Genomic DNA, 11,168 nt, shown 5'->3' with positions numbered 1-11,168 from the left:
AGTGTTTATTTCTGTATTTCAACATGATTTGGAGCTTGTTTTTGAAAAGTGCTTATTTCTGTATTTCAACATGATTTAGAGCTTGTTTTTGGAAAAGTGTTTATTTCTGTATTTCAACATGATTTGGAGCTTGTTTTTGAAAAGTGCTTATTTCTGTATTTCAACATGATTTGAAGCTTGTTTTTGAAAAGTGCTTATTTCTGTATTTCAATGTTGCAACTTGCTGAAAACTGTCCACAGTGTTCCTATCATCCTGATTAAACAGTACTGAAAAAAAATTCACTTACAGAGTGCATCAAACATGATTTAGAGCTTGTTTATGGAAAAGTGTTTATTTCTGTATTTCAACATGATTTGGAGCTTGTTTTTAGAAAAGTGTTAATTTCTGTATTTCAACATGATTTGGAGCTTGTTTTTGAAAAGTGTTTATTTCTGTATTTCAACATGATTTGGAGCTTGTTTTTGGAAAAGTGCTTATTTCTGTTTTTCAACATGATTTGGAGCTTGTTTTTGGAAAAGTGTTTATTTCTGTATTTCAATGTTGCAACTTGCTGAAAACTGTCCACAGTGTTCCTATCATCCTGATTAAACAGTACTGGAAAAAAAATCACTTACAGAGTGCATCAAACATGATTTAGAGCTTGTTTATGGAAAAGTGTTTATTTCTGTATTTCAACATGATTTGGAGCTTGTTTTTGAAAAGTGCTTATTTCTGTATTTCAACATGATTTAGAGCTTGTTTTTGGAAAAGTGTTTATTTCTGTATTTCAACATGATTTGGAGCTTGTTTTTGAAAAGTGCTTATTTCTGTATTTCAACATGATTTGAAGCTTGTTTTTGAAAAGTGCTTATTTCTGTATTTCAATGTTGCAACTTGCTGAAAACTGTCCACAGTGTTCTTATCATCCTGATTAAACAGTACTGAAAAAAAATTCACTTATAGAGTGCATCAAACATGATTTAGAGCTTGTTTATGGAAAAGTGTTTATTTCTGTATTTCAACATGATTTGGAGCTTGTTTTTGAAAAGTGCTTATTTCTGTATTTCAACATGATTTAGAGCTTGTTTTTGAAAAGTGTTTATTTCTGTATTTCAACATGATTTGGAGCTTGTTTTTGAAAAGTGTTTATTTCTGTATTTCAACATGATTTGGAGCTTGTTTTTGGAAAAGTGCTTATTTCTGTTTTTCAACATGATTTAGAGCTTGTTTTTGGAAAAGTGTTTATTTCTGTATTTCAATGTTGCAACTTGCTGAAAACTGTCCACAGTGTTCCTATCATCCTGATTAAACAGTACTGAAATAAAATTCACTTACAGAGTGCATCAAACATGATTTAGAGCTTGTTTATGGAAAAGTGTTTATTTCTGTATTTCAACATGATTTGGAGCTTGTTTTTGAAAAGTGCTTATTTCTGTATTTCAACATGTATGAAGCTTGTTTTTGAAAAGTGCTTATTTCTGTTTTTCAACATGATTTAGAGCTTGTTTTTGGAAAAGTGTTTATTTCTGTATTTCAATGTTGCAACTTGCTGAAAACTGTCCACAGTGTTCCTATCATCCTGTTTAAACAGTACTGGAAAAAAAATCACTTACAGAGTGCATCAAACATGATTTAGAGCTTGTTTATGGAAAAGTGTTTATTTCTGTATTTCAACATGATTTGGAGCTTGTTTTTGAAAAGTGCTTATTTCTGTATTTCAACATGATTTAGAGCTTGTTTTTGGAAAAGTGTTTATTTCTGTATTTCAACATGATTTGGAGCTTGTTTTTGAAAAGTGCTTATTTCTGTATTTCAACATGATTTGAAGCTTGTTTTTGAAAAGTGCTTATTTCTGTATTTCAATGTTGCAACTTGCTGAAAACTGTCCACAGTGTTCTTATCATCCTGATTAAACAGTACTGAAAAAAAATTCACTTATAGAGTGCATCAAACATGATTTAGAGCTTGTTTATGGAAAAGTGTTTATTTCTGTATTTCAACATGATTTGGAGCTTGTTTTTGAAAAGTGCTTATTTCTGTATTTCAACATGATTTAGAGCTTGTTTTTGAAAAGTGTTTATTTCTGTATTTCAACATGATTTGGAGCTTGTTTTTGAAAAGTGTTTATTTCTGTATTTCAACATGATTTGGAGCTTGTTTTTGGAAAAGTGCTTATTTCTGTTTTTCAACATGATTTAGAGCTTGTTTTTGGAAAAGTGTTTATTTCTGTATTTCAATGTTGCAACTTGCTGAAAACTGTCCACAGTGTTCCTATCATCCTGATTAAACAGTACTGAAAAAAAATTCACTTACAGAGTGCATCAAACATGATTTAGAGCTTGTTTATGGAAAAGTGTTTATTTCTGTATTTCAACATGATTTGGAGCTTGTTTTTGAAAAGTGTTTATTTCTGTATTTCAACATGTATGAAGCTTGTTTTTGAAAAGTGCTTATTTCTGTTTTTCAACATGATTTAGAGCTTGTTTTTGGAAAAGTGTTTATTTCTGTATTTCAATGTTGCAACTTGCTGAAAACTGTCCACAGTGTTCCTATCATCCTGTTTAAACAGTACTGGAAAAAAAATCACTTACAGAGTGCATCAAACATGATTTAGAGCTTGTTTATGGAAAAGTGTTTATTTCTGTATTTCAACATGATTTGGAGCTTGTTTTTGAAAAGTGCTTATTTCTGTATTTCAACATGATTTAGAGCTTGTTTTTGGAAAAGTGTTTATTTCTGTATTTCAACATGATTTGGAGCTTGTTTTTGAAAAGTGCTTATTTCTGTATTTCAACATGATTTGAAGCTTGTTTTTGAAAAGTGCTTATTTCTGTATTTCAATGTTGCAACTTGCTGAAAACTGTCCACAGTGTTCTTATCATCCTGATTAAACAGTACTGAAAAAAAATTCACTTATAGAGTGCATCAAACATGATTTAGAGCTTGTTTATGGAAAAGTGTTTATTTCTGTATTTCAACATGATTTGGAGCTTGTTTTTGAAAAGTGCTTATTTCTGTATTTCAACATGATTTAGAGCTTGTTTTTGAAAAGTGCTTATTTCTGTATTTCAACATGATTTGGAGCTTGTTTTTGAAAAGTGTTTATTTCTGTATTTCAACATGATTTGGAGCTTGTTTTTGGAAAAGTGCTTATTTCTGTTTTTCAACATGATTTAGAGCTTGTTTTTGGAAAAGTGTTTATTTCTGTATTTCAATGTTGCAACTTGCTGAAAACTGTCCACAGTGTTCCTATCATCCTGATTAAACAGTACTGAAAAAAAATTCACTTACAGAGTGCATCAAACATGATTTAGAGCTTGTTTATGGAAAAGTGTTTATTTCTGTATTTCAACATAATTTGGAGCTTGTTTTTGAAAAGTGTTTATTTCTGTATTTCAACATGTATGAAGCTTGTTTTTGGAAAAGTGCTTATTTCTGTTTTTCAACATGATTTAGAGCTTGTTTTTGGAAAAGTGTTTATTTCTGTATTTCAATGTTGCAACTTGCTGAAAACTGTCCACAGTGTTCCTGTCATCCTGATTAAACAGTACTGAAAAGAAATTCACTTACAGAGTGCATCAAACATGATTTAGAGCTTGTTTATGGAAAAGTGTTTATTTCTGTATTTCAACATGATTTGGAGCTTGTTTTTGAAAAGTGCTTATTTCTGTATTTCAACATGATATGAAGCTTGTTTTTGAAAAGTGCTTATTTCTGTTTTTCAACATGATTTAGAGCTTGTTTTTGGAAAAGTGTTTATTTCTGTATTTCAATGTTGCAACTTGCTGAAAACTGTCCACAGTGTTCCTATCATCCTGTTTAAACAGTACTGGAAAAAAAATCACTTACAGAGTGCATCAAACATGATTTAGAGCTTGTTTATGGAAAAGTGTTTATTTCTGTATTTCAACATGATTTGGAGCTTGTTTTTGAAAAGTGCTTATTTCTGTATTTCAACATGATTTAGAGCTTGTTTTTGGAAAAGTGTTTATTTCTGTATTTCAACATGATTTGGAGCTTGTTTTTGAAAAGTGCTTATTTCTGTATTTCAACATGATTTGAAGCTTGTTTTTGAAAAGTGCTTATTTCTGTATTTCAATGTTGCAACTTGCTGAAAACTGTCCACAGTGTTCTTATCATCCTGATTAAACAGTACTGAAAAAAAATTCACTTATAGAGTGCATCAAACATGATTTAGAGCTTGTTTATGGAAAAGTGTTTATTTCTGTATTTCAACATGATTTGGAGCTTGTTTTTGAAAAGTGCTTATTTCTGTATTTCAACATGATTTAGAGCTTGTTTTTGAAAAGTGTTTATTTCTGTATTTCAACATGATTTGGAGCTTGTTTTTGAAAAGTGTTTATTTCTGTATTTCAACATGATTTGGAGCTTGTTTTTGGAAAAGTGCTTATTTCTGTTTTTCAACATGATTTAGAGCTTGTTTTTGGAAAAGTGTTTATTTCTGTATTTCAATGTTGCAACTTGCTGAAAACTGTCCACAGTGTTCCTGTCATCCTGATTAAACAGTACTGAAAAAAAATTCACTTACAGAGTGCATCAAACATGATTTAGAGCTTGTTTATGGAAAAGTGTTTATTTCTGTATTTCAACATAATTTGGAGCTTGTTTTTGAAAAGTGTTTATTTCTGTATTTCAACATGTATGAAGCTTGTTTTTGAAAAGTGCTTATTTCTGTTTTTCAACATGATTTAGAGCTTGTTTTTGGAAAAGTGTTTATTTCTGTATTTCAATGTTGCAACTTGCTGAAAACTGTCCACAGTGTTCCTATCATCCTGTTTAAACAGTACTGGAAAAAAAATCACTTACAGAGTGCATCAAACATGATTTAGAGCTTGTTTATGGAAAAGTGTTTATTTCTGTATTTCAACATGATTTGGAGCTTGTTTTTGAAAAGTGCTTATTTCTGTATTTCAACATGATTTAGAGCTTGTTTTTGGAAAAGTGTTTATTTCTGTATTTCAACATGATTTGGAGCTTGTTTTTGAAAAGTGCTTATTTCTGTATTTCAACATGATTTGAAGCTTGTTTTTGAAAAGTGCTTATTTCTGTATTTCAATGTTGCAACTTGCTGAAAACTGTCCACAGTGTTCTTATCATCCTGATTAAACAGTACTGAAAAAAAATTCACTTATAGAGTGCATCAAACATGATTTAGAGCTTGTTTATGGAAAAGTGTTTATTTCTGTATTTCAACATGATTTGGAGCTTGTTTTTGAAAAGTGCTTATTTCTGTATTTCAACATGATTTAGATCTTGTTTTTGAAAAGTGTTTATTTCTGTATTTCAACATGATTTGGAGCTTGTTTTTGGAAAAGTGCTTATTTCTGTTTTTCAACATGATTTAGAGCTTGTTTTTGGAAAAGTGTTTATTTCTGTATTTCAACATGATTTAGAGCTTGTTTTTGAAAAGTGTTTATTTCTGTATTTCAACATGATTTGGAGCTTGTTTTTGAAAAGTGCTTATTTCTGTTTTTCAACATGATTTAGAGCTTGTTTTTGGAAAAGTGTTTATTTCTGTATTTCAATGTTGCAACTTGCTGAAAACTGTCCACAGTGTTCCTGTCATCCTGATTAAACTACTGAAAAAAAATTCACTTACAGAGTGCATCAAACATGATTTAGAGCTTGTTTATGGAAAAGTGTTTATTTCTGTATTTCAACATGATTTGGAGCTTGTTTTTGAAAAGTGTTTATTTCTGTATTTCAACATGATTTGAAGCTTGTTTTTGAAAAGTGCTTATTTCTGTTTTTCAACATGATTTAGAGCTTGTTTTTGGAAAAGTGTTTATTTATGTATTTCAATGTTGCAACTTGCTGAAAACTGTCCACAGTGTTCCTATCATCCTGATTAAACAGTACTGGAAAAAAATTCACTTACAGAGTGCATCAAACATGATTTAGAGCTTGTTTATGGAAAAGTGCTTATTTCTGTTTTTCAACATGATTTAGAGCTTGTTTTTGGAAAAGTGTTTATTTCTGTATTTCAATGTTGCAACTTGCTGAAAACTGTCCACAGTGTTCCTATCATCCTGATTAAACACTACTGAAAAAAAATTCCCTTACAGAGTGCATCAAACATGATTTAGAGCTTGTTTATGGAAAAGTGTTTATTTCTGTATTTCAACATGATTTGGAGCTTGTTTTTGAAAAGTGCTTATTTCTGTATTTCAACATGATTTGAAGCTTGTTTTTGAAAAGTGCTTATTTCTGTTTTTCAACATGATTTAGAGCTTGTTTTTGGAAAAGTGTTTATTTCTGTATTTCAATGTTGCAACTTGCTGAAAACTGTCCACAGTGTTCCTATCATCCTGATTAAACAGTACTGGAAAAAAAATCACTTACAGAGTGCATCAAACATGATTTAGAGCTTGTTTATGGAAAAGTGTTTATTTCTGTATTTCAACATGATTTGGAGCTTGTTTTTGAAAAGTGCTTATTTCTGTATTTCAACATGATTTAGAGCTTGTTTTTGGAAAAGTGTTTATTTCTGTATTTCAACATGATTTGGAGCTTGTTTTTGAAAAGTGCTTATTTCTGTATTTCAACATGATTTGAAGCTTGTTTTTGAAAAGTGCTTATTTCTGTATTTCAATGTTGCAACTTGCTGAAAACTGTCCACAGTGTTCCTATCATCCTGATTAAACAGTACAAAAAAAAAATCACTTACAGAGTGCATCAAACATGATTTAGAGCTTGTTTATGGAAAAGTGTTTATTTCTGTATTTCAACATGATTTGGAGCTTGTTTTTGAAAAGTGCTTATTTCTGTATTTCAACATGATTTGGAGCTTGTTTTTGAAAAGTGTTTATTTCTGTATTTCAACATGATTTGGAGCTTGTTTTTGAAAAGTGCTTATTTCTGTTTTTCAACATGATTTGGAGCTTGTTTTTGGAAAAGTGTTTATTTCTGTATTTCAATGTTGCAACTTGCTGAAAACTGTCCACAGTGTTCCTATCATCCTGATTAAACAGTACTGGAAAAAAAATCACTTACAGAGTGCATCAAACATGATTTAGAGCTTGTTTATGGAAAAGTGTTTATTTCTGTATTTCAACATGATTTGGAGCTTGTTTTTGAAAAGTGCTTATTTCTGTATTTCAACATGATTTAGAGCTTGTTTTTGGAAAAGTGTTTATTTCTGTATTTCAACATGATTTGGAGCTTGTTTTTGGAAAGTGTTTATTTATGTATTTCAATGTTGCAACTTGCTGAAAACTGTCCACAGTGTTCCTATCATCCTGATTAAACAGTACTGGAAAAAAATTCACTTACAGAGTGCATCAAACATGATTTAGAGCTTGTTTATGGAAAAGTGTTTATTTCTGTATTTCAACATGATTTGGAGCTTGTTTTTGAAAAGTGCTTATTTCTGTATTTCAACATGATTTGAAGCTTGTTTTTGAAAAGTGCTTATTTCTGTTTTTCAACATGATTTAGAGCTTGTTTTTGGAAAAGTGTTTATTTCTGTATTTCAATGTTGCAACTTGCTGAAAACTGTCCACAGTGTTCCTATCATCCTGATTAAACAGTACTGAAAAAAAATTCACTTACAGAGTGCATCAAACATGATTTAGAGCTTGTTTATGGAAAAGTGTTTATTTCTGTATTTCAACATGATTTGGAGCTTGTTTTTGAAAAGTGCTTATTTCTGTATTTCAACATGATTTAGAGCTTGTTTTTGGAAAAGTGTTTATTTCTGTATTTCAACATGATTTGGAGCTTGTTTTTGAAAAGTGCTTATTTCTGTATTTCAACATGATTTGAAGCTTGTTTTTGAAAAGTGCTTATTTCTGTATTTCAATGTTGCAACTTGCTGAAAACTGTCCACAGTGTTCCTATCATCCTGATTAAACAGTACTGAAAAAAAATTCACTTACAGAGTGCATCAAACATGATTTAGAGCTTGTTTATGGAAAAGTGTTTATTTCTGTATTTCAACATGATTTGGAGCTTGTTTTTAGAAAAGTGTTAATTTCTGTATTTCAACATGATTTGGAGCTTGTTTTTGAAAAGTGTTTATTTCTGTATTTCAACATGATTTGGAGCTTGTTTTTGGAAAAGTGCTTATTTCTGTTTTTCAACATGATTTGGAGCTTGTTTTTGGAAAAGTGTTTATTTCTGTATTTCAATGTTGCAACTTGCTGAAAACTGTCCACAGTGTTCCTATCATCCTGATTAAACAGTACTGGAAAAAAAATCACTTACAGAGTGCATCAAACATGATTTAGAGCTTGTTTATGGAAAAGTGTTTATTTCTGTATTTCAACATGATTTGGAGCTTGTTTTTGAAAAGTGCTTATTTCTGTATTTCAACATGATTTAGAGCTTGTTTTTGGAAAAGTGTTTATTTCTGTATTTCAACATGATTTGGAGCTTGTTTTTGAAAAGTGCTTATTTCTGTATTTCAACATGATTTGAAGCTTGTTTTTGAAAAGTGCTTATTTCTGTATTTCAATGTTGCAACTTGCTGAAAACTGTCCACAGTGTTCTTATCATCCTGATTAAACAGTACTGAAAAAAAATTCACTTATAGAGTGCATCAAACATGATTTAGAGCTTGTTTATGGAAAAGTGTTTATTTCTGTATTTCAACATGATTTGGAGCTTGTTTTTGAAAAGTGCTTATTTCTGTATTTCAACATGATTTAGATCTTGTTTTTGGAAAAGTGTTTATTTCTGTATTTCAACATGATTTGGAGCTTGTTTTTGAAAAGTGCTTATTTCTGTTTTTCAACATGATTTAGAGCTTGTTTTTGGAAAAGTGTTTATTTCTGTATTTCAACATGATTTAGAGCTTGTTTTTGAAAAGTGTTTATTTCTGTATTTCAACATGATTTGGAGCTTGTTTTTGAAAAGTGCTTATTTCTGTTTTTCAACATGATTTAGAGCTTGTTTTTGGAAAAGTGTTTATTTCTGTATTTCAATGTTGCAACTTGCTGAAAACTGTCCACAGTGTTCCTGTCATCCTGATTAAACTACTGAAAAAAAATTCACTTACAGAGTGCATCAAACATGATTTAGAGCTTGTTTATGGAAAAGTGTTTATTTCTGTATTTCAACATGATTTGGAGCTTGTTTTTGAAAAGTGTTTATTTCTGTATTTCAACATGATTTGGAGCTTGTTTTTGAAAAGTGCTTATTTCTGTTTTTCAACATGATTTAGAGCTTGTTTTTGGAAAAGTGTTTATTTATGTATTTCAATGTTGCAACTTGCTGAAAACTGTCCACAGTGTTCCTATCATCCTGATTAAACAGTACTGGAAAAAAATTCACTTACAGAGTGCATCAAACATGATTTAGAGCTTGTTTATGGAAAAGTGCTTATTTCTGTTTTTCAACATGATTTAGAGCTTGTTTTTGGAAAAGTGTTTATTTCTGTATTTCAATGTTGCAACTTGCTGAAAACTGTCCACAGTGTTCCTATCATCCTGATTAAACAGTACTGAAAAAAAATTCCCTTACAGAGTGCATCAAACATGATTTAGAGCTTGTTTATGGAAAAGTGTTTATTTCTGTATTTCAACATGATTTGGAGCTTGTTTTTGAAAAGTGCTTATTTCTGTATTTCAACATGATTTGAAGCTTGTTTTTGAAAAGTGCTTATTTCTGTTTTTCAACATGATTTAGAGCTTGTTTTTGGAAAAGTGTTTATTTCTGTATTTCAATGTTGCAACTTGCTGAAAACTGTCCACAGTGTTCCTATCATCCTGATTAAACAGTACTGAAAAAAAATTCACTTACAGAGTGCATCAAACATGATTTAGAGCTTGTTTATGGAAAAGTGTTTATTTCTGTATTTCAACATGATTTGGAGCTTGTTTTTGAAAAGTGCTTATTTCTGTATTTCAACATGATTTAGAGCTTGTTTTTGGAAAAGTGTTGATTTCTGTATTTCAACATGATTTGGAGCTTGTTTTTGAAAAGTGCTTATTTCTGTATTTCAACATGATTTGAAGCTTGTTTTTGAAAAGTGCTTATTTCTGTATTTCAATGTTGCAACTTGCTGAAAACTGTCCACAGTGTTCCTATCATCCTGATTAAACAGTACTGAAAAAAAATTCACTTACAGAGTGCATCAAACATGATTTAGAGCTTGTTTATGGAAAAGTGTTTATTTCTGTATTTCAACATGATTTGGAGCTTGTTTTTAGAAAAGTGTTAATTTCTGTATTTCAACATGATTTGGAGCTTGTTTTTGAAAAGTGTTTATTTCTGTATTTCAACATGATTTGGAGCTTGTTTATGGAAAAGTGCTTATTTCTGTATTTCAACATGATTTGGAGCTTGTTTTTGGAAAAGTGTTTATTTCTGTATTTCAATGTTGCAACTTGCTGAAAACTGTCCACAGTGTTCCTATCATCCTGATTAAACAGTACTGGAAAAAAAATCACTTACAGAGTGCATCAAACATGATTTAGAGCTTGTTTATGGAAAAGTGTTTATTTCTGTATTTCAACATGATTTGGAGCTTGTTTTTGAAAAGTGCTTATTTCTGTATTTCAACATGATTTAGAGCTTGTTTTTGGAAAAGTGTTTATTTCTGTATTTCAACATGATTTGGAGCTTGTTTTTGAAAAGTGCTTATTTCTGTATTTCAACATGATTTGAAGCTTGTTTTTGAAAAGTGCTTATTTCTGTATTTCAATGTTGCAACTTGCTGAAAACTGTCCACAGTGTTCTTATCATCCTGAATAAACAGTACTGAAAAAAAATTCACTTACAGAGTGCATCAAACATGATTTAGAGCTTGTTTATGGAAAAGTGTTTATTTCTGTATTTCAACATGATTTGGAGCTTGTTTTTGAAAAGTGCTTATTTCTGTATTTCAACATGATTTAGAGCTTGTTTTTGAAAAGTGTTTATTTCTGTATTTCAACATGATTTGGAGCTTGTTTTTGGAAAGTGTTTATTTATGTATTTCAATGTTGCAACTTGCTGAAAACTGTCCACAGTGTTCCTATCATCCTGATTAAACAGTACTGGAAAAAAATTCACTTACAGAGTGCATCAAACATGATTTAGAGCTTGTTTATGGAAAAGTGCTTATTTCTGTATTTCAACATGATTTGGAGCTTGTTTTTGAAAAGTGCTTATTTCTGTATTTCAACATGATTTGAAGCTTGTTTTTGAAAAGTGCTTATTTCTGTTTTTCAACATGATTTAGAGC

Source organism: Salvelinus alpinus, chromosome 11 (assembly GCF_045679555.1).
Source record: "Salvelinus alpinus chromosome 11, SLU_Salpinus.1, whole genome shotgun sequence".
Classification (NCBI taxonomy): Eukaryota; Metazoa; Chordata; class Actinopteri; order Salmoniformes; family Salmonidae; genus Salvelinus; species Salvelinus alpinus.
This window is presented reverse-complemented; position numbering follows the sequence as displayed.